The sequence below is a fragment of the Doryrhamphus excisus genome, chromosome 6, assembly GCF_030265055.1.
Source record: "Doryrhamphus excisus isolate RoL2022-K1 chromosome 6, RoL_Dexc_1.0, whole genome shotgun sequence".
In the NCBI taxonomy this organism is placed as follows: Eukaryota; Metazoa; Chordata; class Actinopteri; order Syngnathiformes; family Syngnathidae; genus Doryrhamphus; species Doryrhamphus excisus.
In genome coordinates, this window is record NC_080471.1 from 12,309,194 (window position 1) to 12,326,036 (window position 16,843).

The following is a 16,843-nucleotide window of genomic DNA, read 5'->3' on the forward strand; positions in this document are numbered from 1 at the left end:
GAGCATTTGAATCTGGTCCGCCAGTTGCTTCCAAAGTATTTAATTTCAACTTTTAACATGGTGCCAAACAAACAAGTCAACAAATATATGACACACAACTTAGTAGTAAGTAAAAAAGGAGGGACATTCATATACTCTTTACTCGTTAAAGTTTTATCCTTCATATTGTATATCACACAGCCTTTATTCATGTACATTCTGGGTGTCTTAGTCAGTATAAAAAAATGGCAAAATTAAATTTCCTTATTTTATGTGGTCTGATGTTTAAAGTGCTCCTGAAAAAAGGGACAATTAGACAGACACATTGTATGACACTTTTACAGATAAAATACCGTAAGAGAGATGATTCCAGGTGGACTGTCAGAGTTATAAGCTTAAACTACTGTGCATGTATCAAATAGTAGTAGTAGTAAGTCCTTTGTTCTTGTCACAAGCGAAATTGTGCAATCATCCGTCCATATATACAACATACTATGCAGTGAGACAAGGGGTGACAGGACGGGATGATTGGGCGATGAAGGGGGGAAGAAGGGGGGGACAACACAAGAAGAGGGGAGGGGAAAAAAACAACAACTCCAAACTAGACTCTTAATGAAGGAGTACAGTGTGGGACTGTTAAAAACAAACCTCGGCATACAAATTGGCATACAAGTAAAAGACATTGTTCACACACATAGACACAAGACCAGCGCCACGAAGGGAAAATAGCCGATACGAGCAGCGGCCAGCCCAGCTTCAAATATATAGTTTATATATAAATAGTTTATTAACATAATGCAGCCAGCAAGTTAAAAAGTTTGTCCACCCCTGCCATAAACCCTAAAAATAATCATAAGTCTAACCCCTAAATTAACACTAAACCCTAAACTAACCGTCAGCAGTAACAGTAGATCATGACACTAACCTCTGACACAAAAGTCAAAACTAACTAACACTAAACCCAAAAACCAAGATCATGTAATGTTGGATCACGGTTATTTTAAGAAGGCTCTAAAACAAGTTTTAAAATGCAAAAAGGAGAAATGGGAGTGATACAAAAAAATAAGTAATTTATTGTAGTGAGACAGGCTGTTCATCAGCTGATCAAAAGTTGTGGACAACAACCTTCAAAATCTTAACAAAAATGTGTTTGCAAAGTCATTTTCTGTCACGTATTCACATTGTAATGATGGCTTGAAGACAAAGGCAAAAAAGCGTTTTCTCTTTGAAAGCAGTCGTATTGTTGAATAGTGTGTAATTGCTGCTTACGTTGGACAGAGTAAGATAGTCATTTTTAACTTGAGGGTTATGGACCAAAAGAAGTTAAGCAATAGACACAAAAAAAATGTCGCTGGCCCTGAGTTGGACGATCCGATTGGCTGTCTGTCAAGGCACAAGATGATTCTCAGCCAAAATGATGGTTGTCACTAGTGCCGAGTGCAGTCCAATAACCATCAGACGGCATTGGCCAGAGACAGGTTTAAAAAAAAAAAAAAAAACATCTTCAAAGGCCTTGTCTCCTTTAAGGCCACAAAATCGCCCGTCCCAAACATGGGACATTAAAAGAAAATGTAACCTTGATTGGTCCAAAAGTAACTGGCATGACAAGGACATCCCATCTGACATGTTTTCCACATGGCACTGTGAAGGGGTTGCCATCATGTTCTGAGATGCTTTTTCCTTCAATAAAACAATAGAGATTCAGGTTGTGTAGGGGCGTCAATCGGCAACTGGCTATGTGCGATGTTCAGGGGGCATCTGTGTGGTAATGACTAGGTTTTGGGATTGTGGATCCTGCAACCAATCCAGCTAGGAACCACTGCTCCTTAACCATCAGCCATTGCAATTGACCCCTAATACTAAATACTAAATCTGAAATGTCGACCATAATCTATCCTTAAACTGTAATCTAATACTAAACCCTAAACCTAACCCTAGTCTGGGAACACTAACCAAAGATCCCAACACAAAACTCAAACAGAACAATTTACTACTTTAAATTTCAAAAATGTTTTTCCCCAAAAAGACCAAAATAATCTGTCCATGTGATGTGCCAACAAAATGTTAAACCCTCATATACAACTGTAAAAATGCACAGCTGGAACAACAAATTAATTTCATTAATTATGTTTATAAAATTGCATGATTAATGCATACACATCATGGCATGTGTGTCTAAAAATTCCTGAAAATTTCATTTTTTTTCACCATCCATTCAGAACTTTTTAAAAACACAAACAAATGCTGGTAAAAACATTACCAGTGTTGTGTTTTAGGGGTGCTTGGATGAAACTTAGGGTTGGCTGTGAGCTGGTCTATGAAGTTTTCCTCAATGGTGTCAAGTCACACAGGTTACCCCCCCAACCCCTCAACCCCCCAGTCTAGAAAAGCATTGATCCAAAGACAAGCTGCTTTGACTGATGGCTGTGAGAAAATGCTGGCATTCAGGGCAACTTTGTACAGTATGTGTGTGTGTTTGGGGTGTTTGTTGCATGTGTGTGTGTGCACGTGTGGAAAAAAGGGGGGCAAGACGGTTATTAGTCTGATGAAGCCATACAGGAAATCAATGGTGTATTGAAAGGAGAAAAATGCCCAGCCCACGGGTGGTTGCACAAGGCGCCTGCACACAAGCACACTTAAGAAGGAGACAAATAGTGATGTGCTAGGGGTGAGGGGGGACAAAAGGAAAAGAAAAGATTGCAAAAATGATTTGGTGATACGTCAAGTTCAAGCGTGGGGGCCAATTAGGGAGAGGGGGCGGAAGCGGGAGGTGAGGATTTTCAAGAGTCTCTTACAGTTTTGTTTGTTATATATAATGCATGTTTATTCCGCACTATAGCTTTCCATAGTGGATTCCTTACTTTAAAAGGAGCAGTGCGCAGAGCGAATAAATAATATATGGGGGGTCCCCCCACAGATAAGGCTGGACTGACTGAATAGTCAAGCAACGTACATACACACTTCATCTTGTTCAATTCTAACACACACACACATACATACACCAGCAGTCCATCTCTTGATCTACACTCGGACCACATTAATTGTTAATAGAGCCAAGGACCCAGCTGATTACTAAAGATTATTCCACTGTTTATTCTGATCAATAGAGCGTTGCTATCCCCTCGGGGCCCTCGTGGAGATGTTTGAAAGAGCGATTGAGCAAGGAAGCAAAAAGGGTGGGGAGTGTGGGGGTAAAAGACGGCATAAGGATGCCGACAGGGCGGGGGCTCAATAAGAGCTCGGAGGACAACTTAGGTGCGTTCACACTTGTCATGCTTTGGTTTGGTTAAATCAAACTACGGTGTGTATGGTGTGTGAACACGATCATGAACCCTGGTGTGCACCAAACAAGCTGAAGGGAGTGAACTCTGGTGCAAGACATGGAGCGGTGTTAAAATGAATGCAAAAATCATGCAAATATGACAAATATGTAAAAGAGAATGCGTTGGAAGAGCAGTTTCTCTACTCTGCTCTGCTCTCTCCCTCCTGCTGTGCTCTTTAAAAGCATATTTTAAAAGGTTTTCATGAAACCTAAGTTGGTAAATATAGTGCAATATAAAAAATAACCTACCTATTCAAGCCAGCAGATGACATTATGGCTTGGAATATTTGAATTCATTCGTTCATTTTCTACCGGTCGCGGGGGTGCTGGAGCCTATCCCAGCTGTCTTCGGGCAAGAGGCAGGGTACACCCTGGACTGGTCTCCAGCCAATCACAGGGCACATATAGACAAACAACCATTCACACTCACATTCATACCTATGGACAATTTGGAGTCGCCAATTAACCTAGCATGTTTTTGGAATGTGGGAGGAAACCGGAGTACCTGGAGAAAACCCACGCATGCACGGGGAGAACATGCAAACTCCACACAAAGATGGCCGAGGGTGGAATTGAACCCTGGTCTCCTAGCTTTGAGGTCTGTGCGCTAACCACTCGCTGGGTCGCTGGAGCCTATCCCAGCTGTCTTCGGGCGAGAGGCGGGGTACACCCCGGACTGGTCGCCAGCCAATCGCAGGGCACATATAGACAAACAACCATTCACACTCACATTCATACCTATGGACAATTTGGAGTCGCCAATTAACCTAGCATGTTTTTGGAATGTGGGAGGAAACCGGAGTACCCGGATGCACAGAGAGAACATGCAAACTCCACACAGAGATGGCCGAGTTTGGAATTGAACTCTGGTCTAATAGCTGTGAGGTCTGTGCGCTAACCACTCGACCGCCATGCAGCTGGAATATTTGAATTATGTCACATAATTTGTAGAAAAAGTCCGTACTTTGTTATGTTCTTTGGTCCCAGAACCTCACCAAAGTGCACATACCAAATGGCAACAAGTCACATCTCGACCTTTGGCTGGAGTGGCCATTTCTTGCAGTGAGTGTAGGCTTGGAGCCAGGCTTAGACTGGAGTGGATATTAATTTCACTGACCAACTGGCAGACAGAGGTGCTCCATAAGACCATCAGTCACCAGCCCTAAGCTACTCAACAGCTATTACTATGGTAATCTATACCCCAGGCCTCTCTGCGAGGGTGCGCCTGTGTGTGTGTGTGTGTGTGTGTGCAAGGACTAAGAAAGACAACATAGAGCCAGCAAACCACTGTAAGCCTGTAACGCTCATTAACAGAGACACACAATTATGTAGTCCCCACACTTATGTTTCTGTTCAACCAGCATATGATGTTCACAAAGTAATTAATCATAAACGGTGGGGAAGGGAGGGGAGGTGATGAGGGAAGGGAGGGGAGTTGAACAACATGATGAGTCTCGGTAATTGTCTAATTTTCCTTCAGAGAGCAACAAGGAATAAGGAATTGGAAAAAATACATTTCTCACCATTCCCTTCACAAAACTCCTAAAGACACACTCATTTAAAAGCCAATCTATTCTATTCCCCAGCTGATTGCTGTTTGTCACTAGCTGCCCGTGCTTACATTGATTGGACACTGTCAGGTCTAGAAATATTTGGACAAATAAACCGTTGTTACATTTGTCACTGTCCAAATATCATGAGCCAAAGCTGCTCAATACCCGTCCAATTTCAGCAAGCATTTTTATGGCAGTATTTCCCCTAAAGGCACAATACTACATATACAGTATACTGCTTGCTTGGGTGTGAGAGCTATAGTCCATTGAGGGGAAACATGAACTGTGAAACTGAGCCTCACCCCGGGCTCACACTGGATCCGTGGCGGCAGCGGTCCTGATCCTAATCCGTTTTGCCGCAAAGTGCCACTCACACTGGCTCCAGTAGGCGCTATTGCGAGCATCCGCTAGCGTTGGGGTTCGTATTGCTTTATTACATGTGCTTGAACAACACTGAGTAACTCTACGGCAGCTGAGAAGGGACATTAAAGACATCATCACTTCTGGCACACAGTAGGAATTGTTATTGGTGTTTGGGTTTAACACAGACGTCTAAAATGTGGACCGACTTTTTGTGAATAGTAATGCTCTACTAGCTGTACACTCCATCCATCCATTTTCTACTCTTTATCCTCACGAGGGTCGCGCGGGTGTGCTGGAGCCTATGACAGCTGTCTTCGGGGGAGAGGCGGGGTACACCCTGGACTGGTCGTCAGCCAATCACAGGGCACATGTAGACAAACAACCATTCACACTCACATTCATACCTATGGACAATTTGGAGTCACCAATTAACCTAGCATGTGCTAGGTTAGCAACCTAGGTTAGCAACCTGCTAGCAACCTAGCATTTGGAATGTGGGAAAAAAACGGAGTACCCGGAGAAAACCCACGCATGCACAGACCTGGGTGTCCTACCTGCATTCTAACCACTCATTCACCATGCAGCTTAGTTGTACAACGACTACTAAAAAAGTTGATCCAGGTTTTATATTTCTAGAAGTGTACCTTGAGAAGATACTATTAAAAAATGATTGTTGAAATGCAATTCTATATTGCGGGTTTAGTACATGCAGGTTTATTGTTAAATAAAAAAGGATGCATGATAATAGGAGCACACTTCCTGGAAGGAACCCAAGTAGGACACACACACACACACACACACACACACAGATCAGATGTAAATGTGTCAACAACTGCATATACAGCAAATTGTGTCTGTTTAAGACAACAGGAAAAGAAACAATCAGCATGGATCAGAGGTATTACCACTAAATCCACTAATGCTGCAGGACAGATGAGACTGAAGCAGATGGGCCTTAAAAGTGACAAACCAGACAGGCAACTTGTTAGCCCGCCGCTCACCCATGAAGACTTCTGCTAACGGTAGCACTTTACTTTAAATCTATCAGCAGGATGAAATAACAGGGTAAAAGTGTGAAAACAACTTCCCAGTCACCTGCACGACTTGAGCGGGAGACATTTCTTGCCCTCCCTGACTAAAATTAATTGCGTCCTACTGGAGGACATTGAGTGCACATGACAGTGAAAGTCAAAGAGGTAGGAAAAGCATGGCCTCAGTCCTCTTTTGTTCGGTAAATGACTAAATATTTAATGTTCGGGCCCTCTTAAGATTAAAGGTAACATGTTGTCAGTAATAGTGGAGCTACTTCAAAGGATGTAAATTATGCATTTCTTCCTTTAGCAGAGAAATCAAAGCAGGTAATGAAGATTAAAGTTTGCGGAGACGCATCCCCCCCCACACACACACCCTCCCCTGCCCTCTCCGCTTGACGGAAGACGAAGAACGAGTGGAGGGGGACCCGCGTCGGGAAGGTTAATCTATTCGGAGCGTGGGTTATCTGATTAAAGAATCATTGTGTTCATTTAATCGGTTCCAGTGAAGCACGCTAGATGTACAGTATGTGGCACCGGGACATAAGAGGCTATGTAAAGAGCTGCTGAATTCCACCAAAGTGGCAATCTAACAACTGTATGGCTTTGGGCTCCTTTTGCAAAACTATGAAACACTTACACGCTTCTACGGTGGAAAAGTGACCTTTTGAAGAGTATAGAGAAGAGTAAAATAGGCCATTGGTAGCGTATTGAGTCACATAGTTGACTTTGGTGCAGCTCGACCCTCGCCTGGATAAGTCATACAAAATAACTGAAGGAAAGGTTCTTTGTTTCTGGTATGAAAGAAACTGTTTGAAAAAGGGTCATTAAAAGTTAAAAACACTATCATATTTTTTGCTGTTGCTTTCCTTAAAGACCTGTTTCAACACCCATGTCAATCTCTTTGGAGCCACCATTGAAAGCAACTTCTGACAAATCAAAACCACGCCATCTGTTTGAATTTTTGACAAAAAACGTAAGGGGGGGGGGGGGGGTATGTCGTCTTTTTCAGTTTTTTTCAACTTGCTTCTAATGCACTTTTCTGGTCAAAAACACAGTGGAAACCTCACACACACTCAACAGGGGCCACAGAAGCACCCAAAAATGGCATAAAATGCCAGCTTGAATTTTGTGATTTTTGACAAAAAACGTAAGGGGGGGGGGGTATATCGTTTTTTTTCAGTTTTTTTTCAACTTGCTTCTAATGCACTTTTCTGGTCAAAAACACAGTGGAAACCTCACACACACTCAACAGGGGCCACAGAAGCACCCAAAAATGTCATAAAATGACAGAGTTTGAATTTTGTGATTTTTGACAAAAAACGTAAGGGGGGGGGTATATCATTTTTTTTCAACTTGCTTCTAATGCACTTTTCTGAACAGACTCTTTTTTTGTTTCAAAGTCTCCAATTTGACGTTGCAACACTTGAAAAACGTTCCTGTCGGCCAATATATGTATTGTGCATTTCCGCCCACTACGGACAGACCACCCCCACCCCCCCACCGACCTCCAGTGCTTTATGTTAGCCCCATCTGCACAATTGCACAATCCCTCCGGCAACCAGAAGGAGTTGGCATTTTGTAAGAGAGGAATGGGGGGTGGTGGGAGGGCGTCAAGAGCAGACGAGAGGTGCTTAGCCTCGTTTTCACACCCATCCTCTAAGCGCCAGCTATCATTTAAGCCGTCCCACAATGCACCTCCGACGGAGCCCCCGACAGAGGAGTCAGACCCATTAGCCTAGCAAAGAGTGCTAATGGTCACATTCCATTACATCCAATGGTGGTTCTAATGCCCATTTGAAAGAAGTCAAACAAGGGCCGACGCTGCGTCACCACGGCAAACGGGACCACAAAGCAAAGAAGCGACTGCCAGGTCACAGAGGCTGGGCTAGATGAATCTCAAAAATGATTATTTCACTTTCCAGGCCATTTACTGTATTCCCAAGAGGATCAATAGCAGCATTTCCTCTTACATCCTTCGTGGATGCAAACTAGAAGCACTACAACTTAGTACTATAAGCTTGGTAAGCCCAGATGCAAAGTGAACAAAGACCAATGTAATTCTATTGGAATCAGATTCCTCTTTAACTGAGCATAGACGTATTGATCAGCGCAAGAACTACACAAGCTTCCAAAACAAGGGAGCTTGAAAGGAGGCGGGAGGAGGAAGTAAATAACATCTCCAGGCTGTAGTCAGTAAGACGTCGTTAATCCAGTGAGGAGGCTCAGCGCTTGTGTTGCTCTTGCTTTATTTTACACCAGTGCTGTACTTTTTAAATACCGACACGCAACTTCCTGTCCCAAGCAAGAAGGATATGTCTGTCTGCTGTATTGCACCCCCGCCCACGCACACACACACACACACACAATTTAAAGAACTGATGCCACTCACAAGCAGCCTGTCGTGGAAGAGTTACTCACCTCATTTGATTTCTATGCAAATAAAGCATGCATATACTTTCAAACAACAGCGACAGCTGAATTCAATCTAAAACACATTTGGTCAAAAATCAATTCCCCCGTGGTTGTCCGCTCATCCCTACACAAGGCCCACACTACACTCCCTCTCTCCCACAGCACATAACCCTGGACTGCTGATAAATATTCATTTTAGTTCTATTTATTTTAAGGAGGGGGGAAAAAAGCTGTGATGGGCAAAATAGGAGAACAGACACCCACATCCACAAAGGAGGAGACATTACACACACTGTATGCTTATAGTAGTAACATGACACGTTAAGAAGACTGGACTCTGTGATACTATGTTACATATGAATGTATGTTAAATGGAAATGTCCGGCAATTGAACGTCATATATGGTATGGATGTTTGACTGCAGGGAGTGTAGATAGCATGGCATCACTACAGCGCAATACAGTGTAGCAAACCAATGAATTTCAAGGATAGTTTGGATTTTTTTAAATTAAGTTGTGTGTTGTCTCCACAGTTCTGGTCGGATTTTGGTGCTGAGGAAAATAGTTCCAGCTAGTTGCTGAGGACATTTAAGTAAAGAGTTTGGCTTCTCAAAACAATATGCGTTCAAAAGCGTAATACATTCGCAATACCAAAATACATTCTAGAAAAAATTCTGACCTCACAAATCGCTCACTGATATTTTTGGGAGCCAGAACAACCACTATTCTCCAAACGGCACTTTTACAATGTTAATTACCTGACAAATTGTTGCCCTTTTTAAACATGTTAAAGAATATAAAAAAAAGTCTGCTCTCAGACAAGTGGCCAACAAACGTGGAGGGGTGAGATATTTAATGTTGCTTAAGTATGCAGTGTGATTCCACCGCTGATTAAATCAGAGCAAATGAGATCTTCTGTTGGCACATCCAGAGGTGTTTAAAAATGCATCAGACATGCTGTGGAATTAGCGCTCTGTCTGCGTCTTTCACTGGCGTCTTGAAGGAGAGCGAAGGCAAGGCCGGGTCATGCACGTATGGAATGATCAAGTCGTCAAACTAACATGATAATGGAGAAATCCACTGAAAGAAACAAAAGCACAATGACTTATTTGAATGAAGTGGTTGAATGAAGTGACGAGCGTATTGGAGTGTATTCATTAGCATAGTTATCCACAAGTCCGCTGGGTCCTGTGCTAGGCACTTTTTTTTTTGCCCTCTCCCTCCACATCCTTCCGAGCGTTCACGCTCTCCAGAGCGAAGACCTGCATATGTTTTAATTTTGGCGCTCGTAATTGGCCTCAACCACGGTGAACCATCACCTACTGGGACAAGTCTGTAAACACTGAGTTTACACCTCTGTTGCTCTGTGTTGTTTCTTTCTTTATATGCGCACGGTTTGCCGACCCAAAGGACAGAGAAATAAAGCAAAGGGAGCTCTGACCCTCCATTTCCAGGGATGAACATAGGTATGTACACTACCGCTCTGAGCACTGCCCCCCCCACCCTCGCCTCACTCAATGACAGTCTAAATAAATGAATAATTGAGGAGCTTTGGAAAAAAAAAAGTGTTTGAAGAGTCCGAGGCTTTCCGAGCTCACCACATTGCATCAGGGGGGCCGTGGAGAGATGGGGTAATGAAGGCGGGCGAGGAAGTTTTTCATAAGAAAATCTGACCGTGTAAGCACTTGTGTAGAGATGTTTAATTTGGAGTTCTTCTTCTTCTTCTTGCAAAGAGGAAAGTTTTCCAAGTCCGGCTGCAAATATGACACAATAACGTCACACTTCAGTGAGCAAACAGGTCGGGCTTCTTTTGTGCCTCGTCTCACAGCAAGCAGAGGGTTAACAGACTGAATACGCTGGGTAAAAAGTAGTCCAAATGTGTAGTGCTTACTCCTGTCATTTGTAACAAAATGATGTCGGCCCGTAGCTTTACATGAGAAAATCCAATTATTGGGATAGTTAAACTGGATGTTGTGGTTAGAAATGGATTTATTGCAGAATGTAAACAACGAATCGGACCATGTATGCATAAAATTTTGACTTGTGAAGAAGGCTGGTATAGTTTACGAGGGCCCTTTAAGTAGAGATGCTCGACTTTCGTAGAGCTATCTGATATATTTTATCCAGCATGGTTACCGATTCAACTGATACCAATGAAGGTATTTGCTCAATTTTGTTAGCTAAAGATAAAAGCAAAACAAATAGTCTCACAAATACAAAGGATACACGCACCCACACACAAAAAAAGAGGACTAACGTGACAACTGACAGTTAAGGTGGAAACATCGAGTACGCGAACGAAGGAAAAGCAGAATGTTCCAGACGCATTGATGCCACAGCGAACAAACGAAAGGAGAAACACCATGAAAGCGGTTCAAGCAAGGGCAGTGGCGAAAGCTGATTGGTCCAGGACTCCAGCATCAGGACTCCAGCCTCGAATGTATAAAAGACCGGGCAGGGAAAGGAAGGGTGCTTTTTGCAGCTGCGCTGTAATAAGACCCGCTGACTTGTAGGCATACAGGGACTGCAGATAAGCCCGGACGTCTGTATTAGGTATTGTTGTCAGGAATAAATAATCTGGTTCTCATTCTGTGATTTGGTTCTTTGAGATTCCCTTATTCTCTATTTGAAACCCACTTAGAGTCCTCAGGGGGAGGATTTCTACACAATATAAGCAGCAGATCTTCAATCTACCCCTAATGCCAGGTCACATGTCATGTCATGAATGCTTATTTTACTGCGATACAAACACAAAAAATTTTGTCTCAACATAATAGTCATGAAGAACAACAGTGAATCAAGAGTCAAATATGCTAGTTCTCCTATTATAAACAAGTTATACAAATAAGAATAAAATTAAAAAACACTGGCAATTATATAATTTTGGAAGCTGCACATTTCTGCGTGGCACAAACATCCATGTAAAAACAAAGTAAAGTGCAGAATATGAAACTATGGCATAATACAATCAGTGAAATTTTAACCCGGGCTCATTCAACACCTTACTCTTGAACTTTCACTGCAAATTGCATATTGAAGAGGTAAAACCTGGAAATAATTCCAGACAGAATCCTTTAAAAAAAACACCTGGACAGTGATTACCAGGATCCAGATCATCCCCAGTATTTAATCGCTTCTTTCATATCCCATTTCCTGAAAAGTCCTTCCAAGTACTTTCAGAGCGTTTCGAGTTATTTTGAATACAAACAGACAAACGGGAACAGAAACCTAGGAACCTAGACTGACCAGGTACGAGAAATAGGATTAATCGAGCAGGACCATGTCAAGTCCAGGAAATGTGCAGTAGAAAAGGGAATAATATAATGGAATGGATTATGTGGACATTATTAACAGGAACAGTGCAAGTACAGTCTATGTTTTGAACTTGGACGATCAAACAACATGAAATATGGACTAAAATATGTAGGAAAATATTAGATTAGATTAGATTAGATTAGATTAGATTAGATTAGATTAGATTAGATTAGATTAGATTAGATTAGATTCAACCTTATTGTTATTGCTCATGTCACTGGTACAGGGCAACAAAATGCAGTTAGCATCCAACCAGAAGTGCAATTTTATAAGTACCTTAGTAGTAAGTAAATGTAGAAAAATGGACAGATCTATGTACAAATATGTACAAAATATGCTACAAAGGTCAAATAAAACAGCCATCCACTTTTTACACGGGTCCAGGTCACGGTAGGAAAAAATGAGGAAAATGGTAATGACAACAAAAGCAATGAAAGAAACGGAGGGAAGTACTCTGACTATCAAATGTAGGACCTACCAAACATTTTATTATTGCTAAAGGTCTCCTATTATGCAAAACTGACTTTTTAATGATGTCATAACAGTAATATGTGCCCCTCGAGCCTGTTTATGAGTACCAAACATGCGAACCAACATCATCTCTCTCACTTGTTTGGCCAACTTTTGAAATACTTTTTTCCCCAACCTATATGAGTCCACCACGTGTACATGCGCAAAACGTAAAAAAAATAAATAAATAAAATAAATAAACGCAGAATGAGTGATACGCCTTTAATGATTCATGATAGCATAGCTAACGACAGTGCAGCACTAGCTAGCTAATTCTGTATGCTAGCTGGTGCACACATAGGCTGCATTAGCTAGCTAATTCTGTATGCTAGCTGGTGCACACATAGGCTGCATAGGCCAGCATAGGCCAGCATAGGCCAGCATAGGCCAGCATAGGCCAGCATAGGCCAGCATAGGCCAGCATAGGCTGTGTTTTTGTGGTAGCAGGTCTATACCAGCACGAAAACACAATTTTTTCCAGTATGGACAGAGCTAGCCGCCATAAATGCAGTTTTTTGTTTTTTTTTTTTGGTTTTCTTCAATGCCGTTTAAATCACAATCGCAACATAAAACATTCACTCAATATTTACTTGTTCTGGTCACAATTTCATGGACAATCTTTTGTAACCACTCCAAAATGTTAGGAGACAGGTCTTTTCAAGAATGAGGAAGAGTTGGCAGCTCTGCGTGTAAACGTACTCCATGAGTCCTGTCGCCTGCTCGTCAAGGTGTGCTGGCATGTACGTATGTGTGCAGACAAGTTCCGAGGTAAATTGACAGCTTTGACAGCTATACCGACCAATGGCCAAATTGGGGCGATAACCCTTGTATGACACCACAAAGCCGTCAGAAAGGCTGCAATTCCCCTCTCCCCCAGACAAGTCAGTGAGGGGGGGTCAGTAATGGTGGCGAGACAACTTCCAGCCATTCTCCACCATACGCTCTCCTCATTCCACCTCACTAACACATGAATGGGGATCCAATTGATTCTTTTTCACCTCGCTCCATTTTCCCATCCAGCCTGACACAGAGAGAGGATTTTGTGCTCATCTGCCCTTCCTTGTGTACTTCATATCAGGGAGAAGACTTATAGAAAGGGAAGGCAAAAAAAAAAAAGGAAGGGGCGGGGGATCTTTATCAGAAAGCGAATTAACGCTCAAAGTGCTCCATTTGGAAGGTATATCAGGCCAATCCATTAAAAGAGCCTTCAGAAAAGAGCCGGCATGGAGGACACCTTGAGAATGAACAGAAGACCTTGCTGAAACAGCACTCTTGACACACGAGGAGAATGCGTGTGTGCATGTGAGTGTGTGTGTGTAGCTCCGTAATCACCTGATAAATAAGCTTGGTTGCCTCAAGAAGACAGATATCAGATAAATAAACTGCCTGTAATTAGTAGTAGGAAAAATACATCCAATGAGGCTAATGAGTAATGTGCAATATAATTGTATAGAACAAGAACTTAATTATGTTTGTCCGAGGGCCAGAAAGTTAGGGGCAGTTGGAAAAAATAAATGTAAAAAAGGATTGTAAAAAATATATATAAAACAAACAACATAAATTAATCCAGAACTGGACCATAACTAATGAGAAAGAAATGGAGTGGAGCAGAACTTCCGAGCAAGACCGTCTGGCGTTGACGTCACTTGATCATCCTGCCTCCAGAAGTACAGTATACCTTTCAATGTCATTTTTCATGGCGGACATAACAAGACTAACGTGTGTTTTGGTGTCATTTAGGTTTCACCGTATGCGCCCCAACCTAACTAATGTATGGTGCTGTCAAGGACTGTCAAAGTGCAAAATCTCAATGCTTGACAAAAAGCAACATCAGTGACACATGTGAAAATAGTTTTTGCTGTATTTTTGCTGTACATTTTACCTGTATTATCAAGTATCTCTAAATAAATGCTGATTTCAGGTAAATAAGAACAGCTGATTTATTTATTTACTTTCACTATATGCGTTACATTAACGCCCAGTTTGGACTCTTAGGAAAAACAATCAGACTGCACTTCCGGAATAACAAACCAAAAAAAAGACTGTGTGCATATATTTATAATGTTTATTCTGTATATTTTGTATTTTTCATTCTTTTTTAATAGATGTGTCTGCACCTACTTCACCAAAACAAATTCCTAGTATGTGTTTGATCATACCTGGCAATAAACCCTTTTCTGATTCTGATTCTGATGAAGAAAAGATCTAGTAAATAATAGTTGTTGTTTTTTTTAATTGGCCAAGAATCCTGAATGGCGGATGTGTAGATATCTGCTGTATATACGGTATGTACTGTATAACTGTATTGTATATATGTTGTAAAAGGTTTGACACTCCCACTAAGTTACATTGAAATTTCACTTCAAATTCTTCAGAAAACTCCAAAGGGGAAGTAGGCTTTCTGTATTTTCTATTTTGTTTTATTCTACACTGGTGAGGAATGTTAATAATGATATTTCAAACAACAGTAGTTTTCTGAAGGCCACAGTTTGAGTCCGGAGGAAATGAATTCCCTTTATATTATTTCGTAAGGGATGAAATCAGAATAACTTAGAAGTCAACCAGCATGACGGAACAGACTGGGTTCGACTTTAGAGAAGGTTCATTAGGTCTGAGAGCAAGCACTTGCACGCACACACACACACACCTGCCTTTGTTCCATTAATCTTGTCCCATGCTCTGTCCTCTGCAGCCTGACACAGGTGAGGGAGGGGGGGACTGAGGTCAAAGGCAACAGGAGTGACGCTTTCAAACAAGGGAGGGGGGGGGGGGGGGTGAGGGACCACCCCCGACTAACCTTATGGCATCAGAAAAAGAAAGGAGTCGTCGTCAATGGAGGGCAGGTGGACTTTAACTGTATGTGCCAACTATTTGTTTTGAAAAGTTAAGACAGAGAAATAAGTCTGCAATCTGTTGTTCGGGCTTTAATGTGGCCAGATGTGTCTTCCTTCCTAGTATACATGCCTAATTCAACTTTATTGGCCCCTTTCCTTAAATCATTTCATTAGTATTCACTGATAAAAACAACAACCATGTAATCATTTCTATTTTCCTACAAATTATGGCTGCACATTTAGTTTATATGAGAAACTGTGTTCTTTTATCGAAGTGGGTATTTTTGCAAGTGAGCATCTAGTATTTGCAAAATGGAGGTATAGTGTTCCATCTTTATTTGTGACGATGTCCCATATGTGTTTAACAGCTGGCGTACCACGTGAGTACAGATTTATGTGGATTTTCACTATGCAGACATCAACATATGTGCTCGGAATACAGTATGTATGGAAATCTCTGTTGCGCTACCTTCATTCAGAATAACCTCAACTGTCTACTTTTATATGCTACATTAAAGCGCATTTACAAAGCACTACAGTGTGCAGCATCTTTGCCTCCTCTGACCTCATCTCAACCTGTCGATGGAAGAACAGAGGAGAAGCCCCCAAGGGATGTCCCGTCCTTTGTGCCTGCCTTCCACCTTTTTTCCTCGGGGGAAGAGACCCCGAACAAGCAGCCTCTCTGTCTGGCGCTCCTCCAAAGAACAAGAGGCCAAAGTCTTCACCTGGCGCCATTGTGAAGGCCATTTTCATAGATTTCAGAGACTCTTATCAAAAAGGCAAGCAGATGAATACAGAGAACCCTGTGAGAATATCTGCATGATCTGTATTAACCCTTAGATGCATAAGTGGATCAAAAATGACCCGGTCAGGTTGTTTTCTTGAAATATCTTCGTAATGAAAAATTGTTATCATTTCATATTCCAGTTATGTTTTTGATATGATGCCATTCAAATTTTTTACTTACCTTTTACACATTTTAAGAATTTTTTGCGTTTGTGTTACTACCCCAACCTTCCAGAAGTGGGTCAAAAATGACCCGCATGCATTTTCTATGGAATCCAATAGGAACCATTGATTCTTATCAACTTTGGCTGTCAGGAATAAATTAACTGTAGACCACACAAACTATATCAGAGTGTCACCCCTCAGGAAGATTATTTTACACATCAAGTGCTAATACATGTAAGTATTATCGTCATATGATATTGTGTGTGTGTCCTTCATGACTGTTAGTATTAGTTATCAACAAATTAGCCTACTTTATAACTAGCGGACACTAGCTGGCTAACATTGCTAAATGGCAAAAAACACATTGATTCTAATATGGGTCATTTTTTACCCACTTATGGAAGAGTATAGGGTCTAGTCACTCATGCATCTAAGGCAGGGGTCTCAAACACACGGTCACTAGTTTGAGGCCCCCGCCTTGATATGAAAGTTTAATGTTAGTGCGGCCCGCGCAAGTTTGATATGGATGCTGTATGGTATCAGGTTTTCCAAAAAGGGAAAGGGTCTTGAG

At 41.7% G+C, this 16,843-nt stretch overlaps 1 protein-coding gene across 2 annotated transcripts in view; it reads right to left on the reverse strand.

Moving 5' to 3' along the window:
* wwox (WW domain containing oxidoreductase) overlaps positions 1-16,843 on the reverse strand; it is a 209,704-nt gene that overhangs the window by 66,349 nt on the left and 126,512 nt on the right. The gene's annotated exons all lie outside the window — the stretch shown is intronic.